The sequence below is a fragment of the Perissodus microlepis genome, chromosome 19, assembly GCF_051167445.1.
Source record: "Perissodus microlepis isolate ML-2025 ecotype Zambia chromosome 19, ASM5116744v1, whole genome shotgun sequence".
Lineage (NCBI taxonomy): Eukaryota > Metazoa > Chordata > Actinopteri > Cichliformes > Cichlidae > Perissodus > Perissodus microlepis.
This window is the reverse complement of record NC_140479.1, coordinates 13,843,074-13,866,689: the sequence shown is the minus strand read 5'-3', so window position 1 is coordinate 13,866,689 and position 23,616 is coordinate 13,843,074.

Sequence of the window (23,616 nt, the reverse complement as noted above, 5' to 3'; positions counted from 1 at the left end):
GTTGTCAGAAGTTAGTTTTCCTAAGAAAAGGCCAACTGTGATAATATGAATGGAATTAACGGTCCTCTGAGGCAGAATATGTGATGGTTCTGCTGCTGCAGATATCACATATACCATCACATATTAGCCCAAATTCTAAAGAATTTGACAACTGCTTAATTGCTTGATTGCTGACAATTGCTTACTTTTAAAATCGTACACAATATTGCGCCTAGCTACTTAACTGAACTCCTCAGCCCTTAATAACCCTAGGAGAACCCTAAGATCATCGGGCCAACATGGTGCAACCTAGGTCGTGGCTGAAGACCAGAGGTGACCGTGCTGTTGCTACTGCTGCATCCAACCACTGGAAAAATCTTCCAACTTCCATCTGTCAGGATAAATAATGTTGTTGTTGATGGTTTTTGTTGTGATGAAACAGATACCAAAATGCCTTAGGCTACCAACTTACATTCTCTTTGTTTCCTGTTCATTGTCTGATGTTTTTTTTTTATTTTGTTCATTTTTACTACAAAATGTAATCTGTATCACCTTCTTTGTCATTACCTGGTTTGCAGTTAAATGCATGCCTTCAAACTTGACGTCACCTGTCATGTTCCTCTGTTTAATTATAGTTTCTCACACTAACATTCTCACACACTAGATCTGATTTTGTGCATCGCTACAGGTACATCATGTACTTAGTGTTTACACATGTAGATGAGACAGCAGCTGCAGAGGAGTGTAAAGCAGACAACTGGAAATATACATTTTGAAATTATCTGGCTAAAATTATGTGACTGCAGCGGAAATGTAAATTCTGTGCTCGATTTTTACGACACTGTTTTAATAATCAGTGCCTTTTATTCTGGTGATAAATGAAATTAAGAATGCCTCGACATGGACTTTTCATTTGAGTTTAAACCAAGAAAAAAAAACCACATTGAGCAGGTGGTGCCCATAGACCATTGCTCTCTCTCTTCTTATTACTTCGGATTGTGTTTTTTTTCCCTCTAGTTTTGCTTTTTGTGTCTTTATAACTACTGGTAGCATGAGATGGTAACTCACCCCATTTAGTTTGTACAGATAATCTAGCTCTACCAGGATGGAACTTCCATATATGCTGACAAAGTGACAACATATACTGTAAGGGTGGATTTAAGTCAACAGCAAACTTAGTGAGAACATATATTTTTTCTTTAGGTTCTCTGTGTCTCCCAGCAAGGCCTCAAGAGTGTAGAGGGGACACTAGGAGACTGGCTGTTACATGATGCAAACTAGAAAGGGTCATAGATAGGAATCAACCCAGCAGCAGGATTGGTATCTGCTGCTTTGTGGAAGAAAGAACAGAGGCTGCACTGCAAGAGACTTACAAGATGACCTCCAGCATTGTACTCTTGTGAATGTTTGTGATCAAATTGTTAGAAAAAGACTCGTGAGCATGGAGTAAGCTCCCGACATACTTTAGTGGGACCTGTGCGCAGGACCATGCAACTCGACTGGCATTTACCCGAGAACACCAGAACTGGCAGGTCTTCCATCAGCACACTATTTTCTTCACACATGAGAGCAGGTTAACACTGAGCATATGTGACAGATGTGAAAGAGTGTGGAGACACTGTGACGAATGTTATGCGGCTTGCAACATCATCCAGCATGACTGGTTTGGCAGTGGGTCAGTGATGGTCTGGCGAGGCATATCCGAGGCCTGCAGTTTAACTGACTGTGTCATACTGTGATGATCATGAGCCATTATTTTTTTCAAGCATGTACTTTTTTTTTAACCCCTTCCAAACGGAGTACCTGAAAATATTTAGAATTGATCGTAATGTGAGCGCTTTTTTAAAATATATTTTTTACACAGCAGACACATGCAGTGTTATTTTTCACTTTGTCAAATTAAAGCTATACATAGGACTTTCTCCATAGTGCTTGTGATTGGACAGCTGTCAGAGCTGATGCTATACTGTCAAGTCTTAAAGCTCAAATTGCTGCAGGTTTCCACACACTTGTCAGAAAGGATATTTATATGATGACATCTTATATAGTGCAGCTGCCAGAAACTGTAAGGTAGTTCACACCAGTCCTGTGTGATATGCCATCATCCAGCTGCATTAGAATATGTGTACTTTTTCATGATTATGATGAAAATCACACTTAACTGAAAACATTTGCTGTATGAATAAGTATGGTGTTCTCATATTGGCCAACTGTCAAGTCTTTGCTGCTATGATCAATAATGTTAAGACAGCACAACAAATAAATACTGTGAAGCATCATTTATATTAGTCATGAGTTGAGCACAATCCAAAAAAGAAGAAAAAATCTGCAGTTTACACTTAATATTGCCAATTAATCCGACACATTTGTTTCCTCGCTGGATGCTAAATTTTTGTGTTGCATTTCTAATATATATTCAAATGAATAAAATCAAAATAGTCAGTGACTAAACTTCTGACTGGGTCATCAAATGTGTTTATCTTCATTGTCTGTAGCTAACATGAACATTGATGAGACAGAGTAAAGGTCCAAAAATAGGTGATATTCCTATTTTTGGACCTTTATGAATATTTAAATTTGTGAGTATTGAGCACACTGATGTACATAACCATGCACATGGGACAACACTGGGACTTATGGGACTTAGGTTTCAACTGTTTACTTTAATTGCTTCTGTGCTTCCACTTGTAAATACATAACAACTCCCAGGCAAATCCAGTACTGTAGCATGTGAACAAACAATGTCAACCATTTCTGTGTGAAATTAACTTTGAAGTAGCTCTTATGAAGTGAATAACACTGAATCCCCCATGGAAAATAATCTCCAAGAAATAATTTATTTCCATTTGGAAATGTTTAGTAAAAATTATAAATGGCCTGATGTTTTTGGAACTTAATGAGCCTTCTATGCCCCTGGGTACCATGGATAACAATATTATGCTTTTTACATTGTCAGTAAATAAGAACACTTACCTTATAAAACCTTAGAATTTTAGACTATTCCTTATTATTGAACTTAAAAAAATGAGAACTTAAACTGTGAGAAATTTGGGATTTTTTTTCTTGATTTAATATTATTTTCTTCTCTTATTATTGTAACCTTCTCTGACTTCATAAATTGCTATTATACTTTTATTTTAAACCTCAAGTAGCCCTATTCTGCTGTTCTTTCAGCCGCAGAACAAATATAGCTGTAAGACTATTCACGTCACTGAACAGAGTACGTATTAGCTCTCTAAAGTGTTTTACTATTTTTCAACTTATTATTTTGGTTCCTATTTAAGTTTGTAATTTCCGGTCCACCCAGCAGTGGACAGTATAACTACTACATATAAATACTTCAAACGATTCATTTGAGCTTATTGGTAGTTGATTTCTACACAACATGATGACCTCATACTAGTGTATTTGACACAAAGAAAAACGTTCAATGGCATAACATGCTTGCTAAACTGCTGATTATGTTGTAAGAATTCATGCACAAACACAGATTCTGTGGATACAATTGAGATATTTGCTGCCCCCAAGTGGTTAAAACTCAAATAATTTTGCTTTAATGACCCTTGGGGCTAACGTTGCGATTCTTAGATACATTATTCACATTTCTCAAAGTGAAAAGGGAATATAATTTGTAAAATTTAGAAGAGGCTTTAACTATTAATATTTTAATTTAAGTCAAATGGGTTTTGGGCTGAGCTGGTAGAGAAGTTGGATTTTTATTTTTTTATTTTTTTAATCAGGCTAACATATTGTTATATAGGTGTTATCACTGGGTTATCTAACTGGAGACTGATGTCAGATTTTGTATAAATTCAAACATATGTTTCTGCTTAGAGCTTTGCTGCACACATTAAAGATTTATACCACATGCACATGAATACCTGTAACGTTTCCCTAGAAATTCCTTGCAGATTGAAACTGTGACAGACTGTAGCACCCATCTGTCTCCTGTCAGTCATCACCTTTTAGCTCAAGTGTCATCTGCAGTTTGCCAACCCAGTTCAGGTTCTTCCCACACACCTTGGAATGGCACCTGCTAACAGATCCTGCTGTTATCTGCACAGACATAACAGTGTGAGAGAAGTGACAATGCCCTGGGACTCACCTGTCAACTTCAGAAACATCAAAGGTCTTGACACCCGTCTGTGGCACTCTCACCATGACAGAGCTTTCCTGTGGGAAAGGAGGAGGCTAAGACTCAGTGACGACTAAAGGAAGATCAGAGGTGTGTTTTGATTTATTATAAAAAAGGAGGTAAAAAGTATTAATCACCTTCAAGGTTTTATTTGTTGATTGGATGTCATCTCTGAAGTGCTTCTGAATTGGAGAATTTGTGGTGGGGCTTTTTGGTTTGCTTGTTTTTTGGGCGAGGAGAACTGTTTTTTGTTTTTTGTTTTGTTTTCTTGCTATTTAGTGGACTAAAGATACAGACTTTGAGATACAAAGGTACTTCAGCAGCTTGTCAGCTTCACCTGCACGACACATCCCTGGGTTGTGCTATCTGCTGGTACAGACATAAAGCTATAAGTTGAAGGCTGTACTTTACTGCAGTGGTTCCAAGCCCCCGGGCCAAGGACCAGTACCGGTCCATGAGTCATTTGGTACCGAGCCGCGAGAGTTGAGGCTCGGGTGTGAAATTTATGGATTTCAGGGTTTTTATCATTTTTTATCATTATTTTTTGTTGTTTTTATTGTTAACTTGGTTTCCCTGGGTCTTTTCCAGTGTGTTATAAATAAATCTTCTTTTTCTGGAACCATTACTGGTTTTATTTCGTTGTATTTATCCGCGATACCTTAAAGACCGGTCCGTGAAAATATTGTCGGACATAAACTGGTCGGTGGCACAAAAAAGGTTGGGGACCGCTGCCGAAGCAAGAATGACTTTTTTATTGTGGAATGCAAATTGGCAATAGTGGGTTGTTATATAGGTATTCGTATATTGTTAACACCTCACTACAACAGAAAAAAAAGTTAAAGGAAAATTAACATTGCGCTTATATTTGTTAAGTGGCCTTTAAGATACCTAAAGGCCCAATACTGAACTTTAAATATCAAAGCCTGAAACTCTTCTGGCAGGTACGTCCCAGACCCCTCAAAAGTTGCTCCTGGGTGCTAAATGCCACAAAATGCTGCTGATCTACAACGATATTTTTACTTTGAGCCTCAGAATGACGAGTTCAGTCTTTGTTGTCCATTTTTGTAGGGGACAAAATTCAAAGAAAATGGGAACACACTGTATTTCTGATCATTCAGTATACTCATTGGGTCAATCCCATGCTCTGTAAATGCAAATCACTGGAGGAACTTTGGGCCTTGGGAAAGTTCTTGGTCATTAGTTCTCAGGAAATTAACATTCTTTGAATATTCAGTTGAAAAGCACCTGTGGTCCCACTTAAAGGACCAGAAATAGCAGCCACACAAAGCTATTTTTCAACTCCCTTTAGAGGTCATTAATTAAGGTTTTTAGTAACCACAACCACAAGTAATTTTTTTGATTCATTTTTCTAAGCAGTATATTGGGGATTAATATCTTGTGTTGGTTTTGGATGTAAATTATGTTAACATGAATTCTCTTCTATGCTCACATCAGATGAAACAAGGTCTGGTGTATTGGTGACCTTATAAATTGCTGGTAAAACTTGCCAAAAGAGAAATACAGTTTCTTTTGGTGTGAGAAATAGTCTTTCCACCTTCCTGTCAGGTGCATTTATTTGAAGCCCATGAACAGCAGGGAGTCATGCACATCATTATAATCATTAGCTGTCCGATCTATCAGATCTATCTTTTGCTTTTTACATCACCTGTCAGCAACAGCTCTTAACTGAAACACAAATTAAATACTACACAGAAAGTAATTAACCATGTCCATCCACAGTGAATATAAAATTACATAATATGATTAATCTCAGCTTTCATATACCACCAACAGCTTGTTCACAGTTAATAGTAATATATGCTGTAGAAAAGAGTATATAGACTATAATTTTATGGCTCTTACTTAAATTAATTCTTTGCTGTTTCTGGGCTTCAGTGTGTTAGCATGACAATTAAACTGCTAAGTAGTTTTGGCTTTGAGTTATAACTGGGTTATGAACACTGAAAACCATCTCTTGAATTAAACCAGTGCTATCATATTGTGAAATAAATCATTCATGCATTAACTTTCTACAGGCTCGACCACTCTTGCATTTCCAGGTGGTTAAGAATTTAGTAGTTCGTGGCTCAGTTTGGATCAGTTAAACCTTAATAACTTTTTAAGAATTAACTGAGCACTTTTAAAGCATGTCTGGGTCTGATGGAAAGCTACAGATCAGAATTATTCACCCCAGATGAGCCAGCTTTCAACTTAAGATCCACAGGTGAGGCCCTTCTGGCTGTTCCAAAGTCAAATCACTTTTATGCGACTTCCTTTAACTGTCTTTTTCTTTCTTTACACCAGGAGAAACAACAGAGTAGGTTGGAAAACTTACACACCCATATGGAATATTTATAGTAACAATAAATAAATGAATTAGCACAGAGACGCACGGTTCATAACAATAATGTCATTGTTTAAGCTCATCAGTGTCAACGTAGAAATACAGATTACTATTTTAGCACCATCACAGCATGGTGGTGAACTGAACTGAGAGTATGACATTTTGATTAGTTAATCACATTACAGTATACTGCATGCTGAAAAAACTAGTTCACATATTTGTTACTTGTAGACTGTACGATGTTAACTTTTTGTTATCAGGTTGTTCTGAAACCTGATCCAAAATACTGCTCAGATCATATTTTATATTAGCTTCTTTTAATGGGCTACTTGTTCAATCTTGAAATAATTTCAACATCCTTCTGAGTCCTGAATGATCAAATCCTGTAAAAAGATAAAGACAGTATCATATAATCCCAGAGGAGTAGTTTGCTTTCACGCTGCACCTCTCCTGTGAAGCCAGCTCACATTTGGGAACACATCTGTCTTAAAAATGTCAAGTTTGGCAAAGTTTATAGTTTGCGGTTGATCAGGTGACCCAAAGCCACCTTAGTTATGTTGCTTAGTCTTATGATGTGCTGAGCATTCTTCTGCGTCTCCCTTTGTCTTTTCACTGCTGTTGCACTTACTGGCCACTATTGCATGTCATTAAGCTTATTTTCTGCTCTTCATCTAGTGCGCTCTCATTTTTCTTCTCTTTCAACTCACTGTTCCAACTAGTCCCAGCAGATGGCTGCCCCTCCCTCAGCCTGACTCTGTTGGAGCTGTCTTCCTGTTCCTGTTTGCCAACTGCTCATTCTGAGGGGATTGTCTGATTGTTGATTTTATTTTACCTTAGAATACAAAGTGTCTTAAGATGGCTGTTGTTTTAAACTGGCTCTATATAAATAAAATTGAATTAATCTTTATACGTAACGATATGTCAGAGTTAATACCTACATACTCCTCATATTAGTCCACATACAACAGAAGATAAAGTGACATTCAATTCAGAACAAGGAGGTTTCTCTTATCAACAATTTGATAAGAGAAAAGTGACTGACTTGTGTTACTCTAACATCCTCTTATATGGCTCTGAAGTTTTCCAGCATCACAGCAGCTACACACAAAACAATATATCAGATAAATCCCTTAATGAGCTGAAACAACATAATGAAGATGCTTTGCCCGTTGTGTAATGCAGATGTGTATCATTTTGAATACAAAAACCACCTGTCAGCACATCAAGCAAAACGAAATCTGGGTTTGAATCCACCATCTGGCCGGCACTTTTCTGTTAGGAATTTGGATCCTCTCACCGTGTACTCCAGCTTCGCACAGTTCAAAGACATGCAGTTAGTGGGCTTAGTTTAACTGGAGATTTTAAAATGACTATAGATGTAAATGTGAATGACTGTCTGTGTCTCTATGTTAGCCCTGTTACAGACTAGCGACCTGTCCAGGATATGCCCCGCTCTCGCCCTATGACAGCTGGGATAGGCTCCAGGCCAAAATCCATCCATTTCCTGCTATTTCTCAAAATAAATGGAAGAAAAAGGATGGATGGATTTTTTTTCTTTGTATTTTGAACATAAGCCTGAATATTTTATTAAGTGAGATGCATGTGACCGAGAATGAGCCCAAGCGGCATTTTTAAACTGATCTGTGAAGAGGTGCTGTGGCCAAAAATGGTTGGAGAGTCCATGTCCGCAAGCAAGGGTTGCCTCAACAATGCTGTAGGCTCCAGTTTATGTAGACACACAATTGATTTCTAAGTGTTTAAGTATAGGCACTGTAATGCCACTGCAGGTTAAAAGCTCAGAGAGATCTCAGAAAAGGAGGTTAGTGTGCACTGGGGGGAAAAAAAGTCATGTTGCAGGTGTGTCGGCATCTGTCTGAGAGTACATCAGAGAGAGTGAGGGGGGATGTGCAGCTCCAAAAATAGAAAATCAATTTGTGGCAGGAAAAGCCACATATAAATGAAGGTATATGAAATGCTGTAACGTTAGTTGCATGGTTATTGGCATCCCTCCAGCAAAGGTGCAACAAATCATTATATATGCCTGTTGCGGTCAGTCCTCTTTCCTAGCAGGGGCCTCATGATTCATACAAACAAAACAAAATAGACGCTCAGATCTTATGAGGCCCCTGGTTCAAGCTCAAGCACAGATAATCCTGTGCAGTAAGGTGCCTTGATCCAGGCTGCTAACACAGCCAAAAAAACACTTTAATCATCCAGTTATTTCTCGTTCTTCCTAGAAATTCAGTTTCTCCTTTTTTTTCAACTTTCGCAAGTCATTCTCATACATGTCTAAGAAAGCAGCTCCCAGGATAAGATAAGCAACCAGACTCTCCCCTTTGTTAAACACAGATTTGGGAGACTCTGGTGACAACAGTGAATTTCATGAAAAAATAAATTCAAAGTAAAGTAAAAAAAAAAAACTACATTGAAACAAAAATGTTAAAATGAGAAAACAGATGATTCTCTGTGAGACAGTTCAAATAAATTTTATTTATACGTTACCCAAATCACAACACAACTTCAAGGCACTTTATATTGTAGGATAAAGGAAAACCATAACATTCAGATGACCCCCTGAGCAAGCACTTTGCAACAGTGGGAAGCAAAAACTCCCCTTCAACAGGAAGAAACTGCCGTGACCAGCTAGGGGTAAGGGTAAAGAGACAGGACAAAAGACACAATGTGGAAGAGAAGAGCCAGAGATAAATAATACATACACAGGGTGAAAAACAGTATGTGAAGAAGTCAGTGCATCATAGCAAGCTCCCAGCAGCCTAGGCCTATTGCAAGATAACAAAAGAATGATTCAGACTCACCTTATCCAGCCCTTACTATATGGTTTATCGAAAAGAAAAGTTTCAAGGCTTATCTTATCTCCTGCATCCAAGGGGCTGAAAGGGCCTGAAAGTTCAAGGCTCTGGCTCCCATTCTGCTTTTCACTATGCTAAATACCCTAATATACAATGTGTTGTATTGTAGAGCGATACTACATGAGGTGCAAAAGATTTCTTCTGTCCTTGTGGCAGTTGAGCTGAATCAGTCTGTTAGTGAAGGAGCTCTACTGCTTGTCCAGTAAGGAGGGTGGTCAGGATTATCCATGTCGGATAACAGTCTCTTTGGTAATCTTTTCTCCACAACCGCTTCAAATGTGTCCAGTTTGCACCCAAAGTGCAAACACAGAGCCATCCTTTCTAATCAGTTTATTCCATCTTTAGGTGTCACCAGTTCTGATGCTGCTCATCCAGCACACTTCAAACTACCCCCATTACAACAGACAGAGAAAATCTCCAACATTTTGCTGCACAAGCTGAAGGATCTCAACATCCTCAAGAAATAAAGCCTGTTCATCCACCCCTTATGTAAAGCCTGTGTTGGCCTTCTAGTTCAGTCTATTGTTGATGTGGATGACCAGGTATTTGTACTCCTCCATCAACATCCTGGCTGAGGATAGACACTTCATGTACTGAAGTTGATTAGCTTTCTGATCTCATTCAGAGACCACATTCAAAAGATATTTTTTAAAAGACCACTCCACAAAATCATTCACTAGTACTCTATCAATTTCACAAAATTAGATATATTCTGTGATATAGCCAGTAAAGCTGTTCATATATTACCTTTTAATACCAGGAGTGATGGTTCTTATTGCACATAATTATTACTAATTCACTTCTCCAACCTTTCCAGCCATTAAAATGTTTTATTTAGTAAGAAATATTAAATAACTTTAATAAATTTAGCCACATAGACAAACTGATGAATGCCAGCTCATGTGAAAAAACGATGTTTCTTTGCTAAAGTGTTATGTTGCTGTGGATTAATTTATCTTCTTTCATTATTGTTATTCATGGTTTTGATTCTCATTATTATATTTATGTTATATTCTTTGTTCTCAGGCTTTAGGTTCCCGTTTCTTTGACTTCCCCTTATTCCATGTTTCTCATCTTGTCTCCATGTTCCCTCTGTCTCCCCAGTCAGTTGTGTCTCTGTGTCAAGTCCGCATCTTTGTGAATGTCTCGTTTCCTGTTTTATTTTGATAGTCCTTGTCCTGGGCGCAGTGTATCTAATTTTGCTTCCCCTTCTCTCATTAAGTCTGATTAGGCCCAGCTGTGTTTCCCTCCTGTTTCCCATTCCCTTGTTACTGCCTCGTGTATTTAAGCCCTGTGTTTTCATTTGCCCTTTGTTGTGTTGTACACCCTCACTGCTGTGTGTTCCTCTTTGTGCTCCTGTTTAGAGTCCTAGCTTCTCAGTTCCAAGTTTATTTTCTTGTGGCCCTGCTTAGTTTTCCAGTGTTTCAGTCCCTAATTCCTATGTTCAAGGTTTTTGTTTGTTTTTTGTGAGTTTATGTTATGGTGAATTTCCCAGTAATAAAGCTGCCGTTTTCAGTTAACCTCCCATGTTGTGAGTCCTACGTCCTGTGAGTCCAACCTCCTGCCTGCCACACAGCCGAACCGTGACATAAGCAAAGAGACTAAAAATAAGGAAACTTTTTTTTTTCTTTTGAAACTTTGAAACTGTCATGGTGTGACCTTCACATAGAGTCATTTGACCTTTGGCAAGATAAATAACTGGGTACTGATTCGCTGCTCATTAAGGAGTGTCGATATTAGCTCCAAGCTTTTTTTTTTTTTTTTTTTTTCCCATAAGAATTATCCATACACTGTCTTACTCTTGAACTCTGAATAGCTCCTAGATACTTTCAATTTTAGTAGCACCGAGGACAGAACATGTTCCCAAGTTTTGCAGTAGATATTTTTTTATTTATTTATTTTTTATAAAGATGTTCACAGTGTCTTCGTATTTCTCAAGATCAACATGTTCCTTCCTGTCTAACACCTCTGTGCATTTCCCACAGGGCATATTGGGGGTTTATGCTCAGTAATAAAAGCATGCAGCATTCTAAAACTTTACAGTGTCACTCTTTCAGTGGCTGGAAATCTCATTCAGTGTTTTTTGTTTTTTGGGGGGGTTTGTGCAAGAGATCCAAGTGAGTACCCAGAAAAGTCAAAAGTGGCTTTTCCTTTTTGGTTGCAGCTGCACATAAAATTGTCTTTGAAGAAGTTAAGACAATATTTGTCAAGGTTAAGGAACTTTGTTTTCCTATATTTATGTCATGTTGTTAAGTTTTGAATCAGGCCAACACACAGTCAGTCTTGTTATAAGCAGCTCAGATGTTCGTGTCATTCTGTTTGGCCTTTTCTGCTCAAACTCTGGACATTTGTTAACACAAGAAAAATAGACTCCTACTTGTTCGCTAAAAGTCGTGCAATTTTTCAACTGTGATAACAAAGTGACTTGAGCTTTGTAATGGAAATGAGGTGGAAAAAAACAGCAAGGCTGTTATTCATCTTCAAGGTTTCTGTTTTGCAGCTCAGTGTCCTTGTCCTTTTTGGGAAATAGAGAATTTAAATGCATGGAAAGCTTAGATCTGCAATTACTTTGGCATTCACTTGCTATACCTTTGGGTGCCTGAAAGTCTTTATAACAGTGTGAGTCACTCTGAACACCAAAAGCCACTATTCTAGTATACTTTTCTGTGAATGTCATATTCTAGTTTTCATATGTGATTTTGGTTAAAATAGAATTATTAACATTGTTTTTTTTTTTTTTAACAATAAAAATTAAGGACAATAAATAAATACATAGCCGTAGATAAAACTGAAATTACATTAATTTAAACTATGGATTTAAATGTAGTAACTTCAGAATTTATAAATGGTTAGCTGTTTTTTTTTTTTTTTTTTTTAGCGATATAATGAGTTGCATTAATGTGACAGCATTCTTTGAAAGAAAAATTTAAACTTCCTCTCCTTATTATCATGAGTGATGGATAACCAAAGACCAATCTGAACCATGCCGGTATATAAACAAGTTGAAGCTTGTTTGTTCTGATGGAGTACTAATACACCTGAGGAAGATGCGTTTATATTTCTGGTGTATCAATCATTCAAGGCAGCAGCCTCATGAATGCCAAAGTAAGGTCTGTGTTTTGCCCTCTGTGTGTCTAAGCAAAGTCAGAAAGCGACGTGTTAACTTAATGTTGCCCTCAAGTTGCTTTATGTTAAACTGTGCCCCAAAGCCTCAGCTATAACAGTAAAACACGTAGGTTACAATCATTGCCAATTCAAAATTAATTTGAACAAATGCACTTGTTGGTGAACTCCATAAAATAACAATAATGGATCTGCTGCATCCTGCATTAGACATTGTTTGCCAGCCTTAAATTGTTTGTGTTCCTCCTGAAATGACTGTTGAATACAAATGTCTCTTTGTCACCTCCTTTGTTCCAGTCTTCCAAATGTACAGACTTATCATTTAATTCTTACTTCTTATTTTGCTTTATTCTTTATTTATTTTTTAATTTTTTATCATTGCAATGTGGTTATATAGTAAAATCTTTGTAATTGAAAAAATAAAAGGCAACAGAGTTGCCCTCTCTTAATTTGACAGCCCAATAAAGCTATGTGCTAACAGAGTAAATGTAAGGCCCCAGTCACACAGGTGACCATCTTGCAACCACCAGTCATGAAGAAAAAAATATTTATTCCCCAACTGGTTGGTGATTGGTTGCTGTCAGTCACTTGCTTGAAATTGTCATAAAGAAGGATTAGGTGCTCCACTGAAAAGAAAAGCAGCCTCCACTTTCAAAGATTGTTGATAACAACTCCTTGGACTCTTCTTTGATACTTTGAGTATTTTGTCCACTTGCAATCATTTAAAAAACTGGACGTGGAGCTCAAGAAATCTTTCCATTGCCTGAGGGCAGCACTCTGCGTTAGAGGGCTACATTAAGTTAGGATCCCAATTAGAGTAAAAAAAAAAAAAAAACGACAGTAAAGTAGGTTATGCTTTAGGGTGGGCTTAGGCTAGACTGACAAATTTATAGGTTAGTTGCCGTCTACGGTTGTAATGACAGACAAAATGTTCAGTTTAGACCTTCACCAGTGTGTAATGCTATGGTGGCTATGTCCATTTTTCATATACATTCAAAGCATTCAGCCTTTAGTTTTGTAAATTGTGGATTGCTTACACACAGCTATCAGATTTTGTAGAATTCTGCAGACATTCTCAGACATACCGTGATAAACTTAATATGAAATTTTTTATCTTTTTGTCTCTGTACACCAACACAATGTATGTGTGACTGAAGTACACACTTTGAGCTTCACTTCAAGGGGTTTGACAAAAAGTATTGCAGTAGCTGTTTAGGAATTACAGTTAATAACCTCTTACTTTTGTATAGACTTCTTGAATTAAAGCAGAAAGGTAATCACATCTTTATTGTTGGATTTACACGTTTATTATATTTATATTTACACATATATTACACAAAATTTGAGTCATTGTCCAAATACTTATGGACTTAACTGGTTCCTGAAAATGTGCTTGTTTAGCATTTGTTTAAACACCATCTAACACCCTGCGGGTCATCAGCTAAGAACCTTATTTGATCCCATTACGCTTCAGTATGGTTTCAACATAATGGTCTCAGCATGTATGTTTAGTTTGCCAAATTCTGAGTGACTGAAGAGCTCCATTGACTGGGGGCTAACAGATTTATTTTAGCTGTAGGCTTGTACTCATTCTGTGCACCTCATGGGGGTTTTATCACTACTCATAGAAAATGAATGAGGGGCACTATCTCTGCTTAGCTCACCACAGTAATTCTAGCCACACTCTTAGAGTTCCCTTAGCCCCAGGCTAACAATTTTCTTTCACTTCACTTACAACATGGAAAGTGAGATATCAGTGTAGAGGTTCCCAATCCACAATCCAGATCTGCCAGGCTTCTACTCAGAGCCATGTTTGTTTTTCTGTGTATTACCTCTTCACCCTTGAAAAGGTCTTCAGTGTTTCTTTTCGTATTTAGGCTCCTGTCTCCCAGTACCACCTCATCTGTTCTGTGTTTCCCCGATCAGCTTACCTCTTGCTACTTCAGCAGTTACCCTGGAGTGTTTATACAGCTTGCTTGCCATATCCTCGCTAGATTGATAAGTAGACACTTAAAAAATATATTTTTTAATTTTCTTAAAAATTGTTTCAGATTTGAATGTTTTCATTTATTAGGCCACATCCACAGAGATATGACTGGTTTATTCCTAATGAAGAGATAGCTCAGCATAAAAGTGAAGCTGACATCACAAACTTTGGGTATTGAACAAAAGAACGAGATGGCAGATACAAGCAACAGAAATGAACATTCTCTGCAAGTTTGCTGGCCACTCCCATAGAGAGAGACTGAGAAATTCAGTCGTTCAAGAGAGGTTCAGACTAAAACCACTACTCCTCCACATTGAAAGAAGCCAGTTGATGTGGTTCATACATTTGATAAGGATGCTTTCTGGGTGCCTTCTGGGTGTTCTGGGTATATCCTATGGGGAGAAGGTCCCGGGGTAGATCCCAGGACATGCTGAAGAGATAGTATCTCCCATCTGGTCTGGGAATACCTCTGTTTCCTGGGATAAGGTGAAGAAGGTGGCAGGGGAGAGGGAGATCAGAGCTCCTGATTAGGGTTCCATGATTACTGCCCATGGAACCCGTCCCCAGAAAAGTGGAAGAAAATGGATCGATGTGTTCATGTATATATTTTATACACATAAACACACACAAAAGAAAATGTTGTGTTGTTTTGCACACTATTTTTTTTTTTTAAATCTGTGTTTATAACTCTATGAGGAAACTTTTGGAACCTGCATAAAAGATTTGCATGTTGTCTCCTAATACATGCTAGCACCTTTGAATGAAATTATAACAAGATAAGTGCTGTTTAGTAATATGAAAATGTGAACCCTGCACTTAATAATTGCAACCAGCACAGGAAAGGTGCCCTAAAGGCTTTCTATAGGCAAGTTTGAAGGGAAACCTAGGGCTAGTATGGCAAATGAGAAAGGTTCTGTACACCAATACCTTTTGGAGTGCTTAAATAGCAAACTCACACCAGCTGCGCTTCAGGGTTATAGAAATAATTACCAATGGACATACGAGAGCTGCTTGCTGATTTAGCATCTTTGGATGCTATCGCTAACTGTTAAGTGCAAGGAACCTATTAAAACTTACAGAGTACAGCAATTATACTTACTGTGTGGTATTAACAAGAAGAATGATCCTGTTAGCATTACCATCAGGACAAAGAGGATCGTAAGAAAGCTTTATTATATGTGTACAATGTGCTTCTAACTACTTTAATTAATTTAGTTAGATAAAAGCCAACTTTTTACTTTATTATTATATTGTAATCTCTTTTTTTTTTTTTTTTTTTGGTGATAAAAGCACAGATAATTCTGTGTGATTTTTATTTTAAATTGGATTGATCTCTTCACCTTATACCATATGTTGCAGTCTCATACACTCACCAAAATGAATTATGCATGCACATGTATTCTGTGCTCTGCACTGTGAATTCAACTTCAATGACAATGACAGACAATTCAACAGCAATATATTATTATATTGTAATCTCCAGATAATTAATAGTGTAGGTCTCTTCTGCGTATAGCTGAGAAAAAAAAAACAGAAGAAACAATTGCCATAATCCATTATACTGTGCACTCTATGCATTTACAATCCAAGGATTCCATAATGGACAATAATCGTAAGAATCATTTGTGCAGTTAAGTTTAAACGAGGTGGTACTCAACTAGCTCTGTTTAGTATTGAAGTCATTACAAAAGGTTTTAACAACCTCTTTTTGATTAAATGTACAATGACTTCTATTAAGAGCACTGTGGGTTTACTAACCATGCTATAGGATGCAAATTAGCAGGAAGTGAAACTGATTCAGATCCAGAGATATTTTTTTTTGTGTTCATTAATTGTCTTTGAAGTATTCTGTTGTTTTCCTAACTGAAGGCACTGACTTACAAAGAGTGACTGATGCCAGGTTTACCAAATGTAGCCCAGAAATCACTCGTGATGTGCATCAAGTCTTGCTTATAACTTCTGAGCTACATCTGGCCCCAACTATGCTGTTGTTAGGGTCCAAAGTAGCCCATGTTAGGCCCAGATGTGTCGCTATCACATCCTAAATTTTCCCCTTGTGTGACTTCTCATGAATGTAGCTAGAAAAGAAGAAAGAAAAGGACAACCAAAACATATACTGTAACCGGTTTGTTAATATGAAATCATGTACACACCCACAGGCTGTATCTTTAACTCTGCTGAATTTGCCTGAGGTTCCTCAGCAGGAAGGGAAAGACGTTTCTTATGTCATTTCAAACTGTTCTGTTTTTGGGAATCTCTGCAATAGTCTTGTCAGTTTAATCCCACTAGAGTTACAGTTTAAGAATTAAGATTCCCAGTCTGCTGTTGTTCATAACTTAAACATGAGCACCCTGCAGTCAGCAGTGAATGATGTACAGCATGTGATGGGTCACTAGCTTCTCAGCCCATCAGTGGATTAGAGTGGGATAGATATGCTGGCTTCTCTCCAAGTCTCTCACCCAAGGAAATGTCTGATCATACAGAGAGAATGGAATAAATGGACTCCACCAGCTTTAGGGGGTGGATTTATTATGACAGATTTGTTCCAAATAAATGGTGGTGAAGTGGGTAATGTGGAGTTTTCAGGTACACTATTAACACTACTGTCACGGTTCTGGGTCCGTTGGGCCCAGTGTTTTGAGTTTATTATGTTTTGGTTTATTTTTGCATTATGGATTGTTTTCTGATGTTCTGGTGCTTTGTTTATTATTATCATTATGGATCTGTTTCTGTTATTCTTGGTGAGGGATCAGTTCTTAGGTTTTGGGTTCTCATGTGTATTGCAGTTTCTGTTCAGTGTCTAGTCTGTCTCTCAGTGTCATGTCTGCATCTGGTTTAGTAATTCTTGTTTCCTGTCTTATTGTGAAAGTCTTTGTCTTATGTTAGTGTGTGCAGCTTAGCTCCCCCGTCTCGTTAGCCCTGATCTCCCCCAGCTGTGTCTCCCTTCTGTTGCCCATTCCCTCATTACTACCCTGTGTATTTAAGCCCTGTGTTTTCCCATGCTCGGTGTCGCGTCGTACCCTCAGAATTATGCCTGTGTGTTCAGTTCTCAGTGTCATTGTTCAGTTCACGTTTTCGTTTATCACCAGCAATAAAGCTAAGGTTCTCAGTTTCAATTCAGTCTCAGAGTCTCGCATTTGGATCCTCCTCTCCATCCGCCTGCACACAGAGCCCTGACAATTACAGTATTAGACAAATAATAACTGACATAAAATTGTAACCCTGAGTTGATGACTATAGTACAAATTCAGTAGCAATGCCTATTAAAGTGTTCCTACCTTGTTCTCATGTTCTTATACTGCTGCTTAATATTCCATCTTCGTCTCACTGAAGAGATTAACTGCAGACGCAGGAAATGGCTCAGGAAGGTAAAAGCCTTTGATCTCTTGCTTGGACAAAGCTTTCATTCAGCCTAGTGACAGCACAAAGGAATATGACTTAGCACTTGAATAGAATTACAACCCATGAAACTATAATAGCACAAAGTCAGACATGTTACTGTATTTACTAATCTTTTTGGGGTGTAATTTTAACATTCAAATCAAAATGAACTTTATAATATAAGACTCACACTTGCATTATATCCCTGTGTCATCTAGTTTGAATTCTGAAAATAAAGTTTTATTTAGTAAACTAGTTTAGTTAGTTTTATTTATCTAGTCTGTGGTTTTCATGGAACTACTTCTGTCCATTTGTTTTCCCCGTCAATTTTATACATTGCCCTTGTTCAGCTAATTCCTCAGACCAGTGTATATACATCTTTTCTAACAGTTTTCTCTTGCCAGATTTTCTCTCTATGATTCAGAGTTGAGTTCCAGCTATTCCTTTTGTTCCTTGTGTAAATGTGCTTTTCTTGTCTTTAACATTTAAAGTAGAGGCATGGAAATGTTGTTTTATGCTTTTGTCCAATTTTGAATATTCTCATGTGATTATATAACAAATGGAATTTTTTTTTAAACTAGATGAGAGGAACAAAGGATACTGCAACATCATATGCCAGTGACTTGTCAATTACATGGTAAAGTATATTTTGTATATACTCCATTTTGGCTTGTATGTGGACCTTAATATTTAAAGTGAACATCATGTTGTAGTCAGTAACCCTTTCATCTAGTGACTGAGACCATAAGCTCCACGGGAAGCTGTTAATGGAGGTTACAAAGCAAGTGAGACAAGAACCTTTTTTTGCCAAAGATTTCCAACCAGAGTGACGAAAACCCCTGCTGGTCATTCAAAATAATGTAGGTTTAAAGATTACACCCACATCATCTGTTTTTCGACTATTTGGGGGGAAAAATAGGGTATGTCTAGTTTCTAAGTATATGTGCTGATCTATCAAGAAACTAGAGTGTAGAAGAAGTCGACACAAACAGAAACACACAGAAGCAGACTGTGTGAAGAAAAGGAGAACCATTTTTGCAGGCCAATGCACAGATGGTCAAAAAAAAACTAAAGGCAACACTATTTATACATGAGAGTAATCAGGGAATTGAACAACGGAGAATAAGGTACAGGTGAAGATAAGCAGAGAGAAAAACGAAGGTTTCAAGTGATTACCAAATAATTACCAAAGTAAAACAGGAAGTAGAAACAATAATAGGGAAATTCAGACCCAGGAGGATGAAAAGAGGGACTAGTGAGAGAGCAAATAAAAACACACAGTTAAAAAAAATCAAAGCTGAAACTCAGAACTAGAGAAGATCAAAATGTAAACAATAAACCAAACAGAAAATATGTATTAATAATTAATAATTGAATGTCCAGCACCTCAGAAGCCTTGGTCTAAAGACCAGGACCATGGTGGAACATAGCACAATAATAGCATCTTGAAATTACCTGGAATTGCTTTAAGTGGTTAGATTAAATGTTTCTAATTATTCCTGTGTGAATATGAATTTCTCTGCATTTAAAGGAAATATTTTATTGGAACATACAAATTATATATAATTATACTAAAAAGATGAAATGGGAAACCAGGAACATTCGTGTCGGTACTCATTACTTCACTCCTGGAGTCTGATTTTGACTTTTCTTGGTATGGTGCTTTTAGACAATAATTACTGGTATCAAACTACATCCAAAAATGTTGATGAAAGCAACAAAGGTGCCTCAGTATCACTGTCTATGGCTCTGGTCCCACTTGTGTTAGAAGAACTGGCAAGCAGTTTGATTACAACAGGAGCTGATGAATGGGTCAAATTATCCCACACATCAGAATATGTTCTTTTGTTTTTTGTAGACACAGTAATTATAACAAACGAAGTCTGGATAGAGTAAGATCCTTTCTCTTTCTTCCACATATGGAGAACAATTAATTCCAAGTGAAGGGACCGAGCCGAAGACAAACGACTCGACTTTACTTTCCTGTACACACAATGCTAATCTTTGCCAAAGAATTAATGTCATGCAAAGAGTTGCTGGATGCAGGATATTTATCTCTGTAGCACATTGTTGAAAATAATTTGATTTTGCTCTGCACTTCATGCCATAGCTTCTAATAAAATGTGATCTTATCTGACGGTAAACAAACAGGGCCGCTCCAGCAAAATATCCGTATCGTGGTAATCTCAGTCATTTAGTCTTTGACAAAGGAGATCACTGAAATCAGGTTATCTGCAGATGATTTCAGGTATCTTTTGAGCTATTGGTGAAGCAAATACAGCTTTAATTAAAATAGATATACATACTTTAAGAATTTTAGCCGCAGATGTTAATTTTTAGTAGTTTGTATACCGTATGAACTCACTAAAAATGCTTCTGGCACAGTAGAATTGTTCACACTTCAAATATTTTCATAGCAAGAAAAGGCCACACATTGTTTTATTCCCACAGTATTTAAATACTGTGCAACTTTCAGATGAATATAATTTTCTCCTCCAGTGCATGAAGGGGTAAAGACACAGGGGTCTTTAGCCATGTAGTAAAATCAGCATGGTGAAGAAGTTAAACAGAAGTTGACTTCGGCCTCCTCCGATCTTTTGGCTTGGTTCCTCTTTTTAATCCAAATTACAACAACTAAAACCACAGTTTTAATTGAGAAATCTTCTGTATTTCTCTGCTGTTTATTCATAAATTTCTCCATTTACAAGACCTCAAGTCTTTGGAACAGCCAATTATTTTTAAGTGGGAGCTGTAAGATTTTACGACAGTATTTAGAGCAGTTTTATGTTGCACTGTATCTCTTTGGGGTACTTATATTTAAGCTGCTGTCACTGAATAAAAATCCAGTGCACAAGAATCACAACATGAAATTTCTATCCAGATAATCTGATTTAATTATAAATTTGCTTTACTAAAGTAGATCAACTATTCTACTCCTGGTAGAATAGATCTACTCCTGAATAATGTAATAGAGTGTGGGTATATGTTGTAAGCTAAAAGCCCTACAATAATACAGAGAAAACAGAGAAACCCCAACAATCACATGACCCCCTATAAGCAAGCAAAACTTGCGTTTACAAGAAGAAACCTCTGTTGTAGCAGGTTAGGGTGAGGGGAGGGAGACAGCATAAAGATACAAGTTGGAAAAGAGCCAGAGATTAACAATAACTAATGATTAAATGAATGAAAAAGGTGAGTGAAGAACACTCAGTGTATCTTGGGAAGCCCCCAGCAGCCTAGACCTATTACAGGGAGGATTCAGAGTCACCTGGTCCAACAATAAGTTTTAGCAAAGAGAAATGTTATCTATGGCACACAGCTCTGGTTGTAAGGCCTAGTTCACCTTCTGATCAAACCTACTGTTTGCAAGGGGAAGACGATCAAAAAAAAGTTGGTTTGATGATTATTAATGATCGGAACACTGAAGGGGTTTAAGACAACAGGAGTGTTGTGTGAAGAAGAGATGTCTTTAAAAACAGCAGCTATGATGCTTACTGCTGTTTTGCTAACGCAATGTTGCTCAAACTCTGGGTGGACCCCCTGCTGGGCAATAGATCCATGCAGAAATTACTAGAGAAAAATATGAAGTTAAACCAAGCTGAATAAATTAGATTTATGAGGGGAAAAACAATAGTTTCCTGATGCTATCATGCTGACCTCGCTAAAATTCTACCTGCCTTTTTTTTTCTTTTTGTAATTGGAAATAATTGTCAGTGAGGGTCATGCATTTTTCAGCTCCTATCATTCCAGAAAAATGCCAGGAATGCCAGAAGAATACAGCATTTGTCTGTATTGACAGACAGATCTGTGATAAAACATCCAGGACTGCACAACTGTATCATACTGTTGAAGTGTTTCCATAAAAATTTAGTGGGTAGCATGTAATAGCATGAACCACATACGGCCTTGAAAATATGACTTGAATACATTAAAATACATCTTAAAATACTCTGTGATAAGAGGATGGCAGATTCTCGAAATACTTTTCTTTTCAACATTCTCAGCTCTTTTGAAAAGATGATAAAGAATTTGTTATGTCTCTAATACTGAGAAACCCTTGTGATTTAAGTGGCATGAAGGGCTTCCTCAGTGTTCAAGAGAAGCGGATCTCAATGTCTCTGTTTTCTTGTAGGTGTCAGAAACTTAATGGAACATTTATCAGGACCTTCCCTGCTCATTCGGGCTCTGTCAGTCCTGTTGCCTTCTCTTCTGTGACGTTTCGTCCTCTTATTACGTGTCCATGTCACAGACGGACATGTTGAGGCTTCTATTAGAAACAAGCTGCTCTTTGAAGAATTTGACACTGCTTAGTCCATCTTTCATCCATGCCACTGATCTGCACTGCGGATCAAAGGATCTTGGGATTATTGGAATAAAACATTCTGCTCTAATTGCTGAGACCCCTTATATAAAGTGTCCAGACAGATCTTTCAAAGGGATGTCTGTCGAGCATTGCCGCATCATATCCCAAAGGAATAATGATAAAACCAAAGAAAAAAAAAACATATAAACAAATGATCTTATACATGTATACAGGCAAAGTATGATAGCGAAACAATGATTTGTGTCACTGCACGCGATATTGGGAAAGTCATCAAAAGTCCTGAAATCACATGAAACTGTTTAGTTGACATGCACCATAGGACTCATGCTTAATACATGGTGCATGTTCTCAACTAGGTGATCTAATTTTTTATTTCATTTTTTACACAAAATTACAAAAGTGTGAAATAAATATGCTAAAATATTTAAAAAATGGATGATTGAATAAACTGTTTATTGGTGTCCATTTATTAATGGATGATGTTGCTTGTCAGCAGAGAATGAAGTGTGCCTTGCAGTGGTTGCATGTGATACTCTAGCTTACCTTCCGCTACTGGTGTGTTTTACTTTTAATTGAATCTCACACAGAATAAAGGTGGAGTGTAGAAGAACTGTAATGGTGTGTGAGTTGGTCTACAAGTGCAGTGTGTGCTTGTGTGGCAGGCAGAGGCAGGGGATCACTAACACCTTCTAATCGTGGAGTGATTTGCACCTGGGAGGCCAGGTCAAAGCAATTAACTTCACAGTGCTAAGAAGCACTGCTGTAAGGACTCCATCCACTGTGATAACAGGAGTCCTGATGATATAAAAAAAGAGCAGGAATAGCATTGTCTGTTTGTTTGTATATATCTGTATACAAAGATACTGTTATTGTACAACTTTTCGTTATAAGTCATTTTTAAACTTATTTACTAATGCTTGTCAATAATAATAATAATTACATTTATGATTATTATTTAGTTAGTTAGTTAATGGGTTAGCTAATCATTGGTTATTGTGCAAATACTTTTCTCAGTTAATTTTTTAGTCTTTTTAAAAGGTTTTTAAATTTCACAAATTACCCATGCGTTTCCCAAATTCCATCATGATAACTTTCATGTGTTTTTATTTTCCTAACTACATCCACACAATGTTTAGTTTACAATTTTAAAAATTAAAAATAGATTTGGCACAGGAGTAGCTGGACTCACAGAAACCAAATCAATTCATGTTGGCTCTTGAATAACAGCAGCTATATGCATACCTGTATACGTGTTTAGTGGCGGTAGGGGTGAGACCACTGACTTAACAAATCATAAATAACATTATATATTTGTCGTAACAGTAAATAACCCTGAATTAATCATCTTCTATCAGTGGACTCCAACTGCACACTTGAAAAAAGAAGGTGATAATTGTAGTCCTCTCTGTATTTTACAGCTTCCATAAGCACTGCATCACCTGCTCCATGTTGTGATTTTACTCACCCACCAGC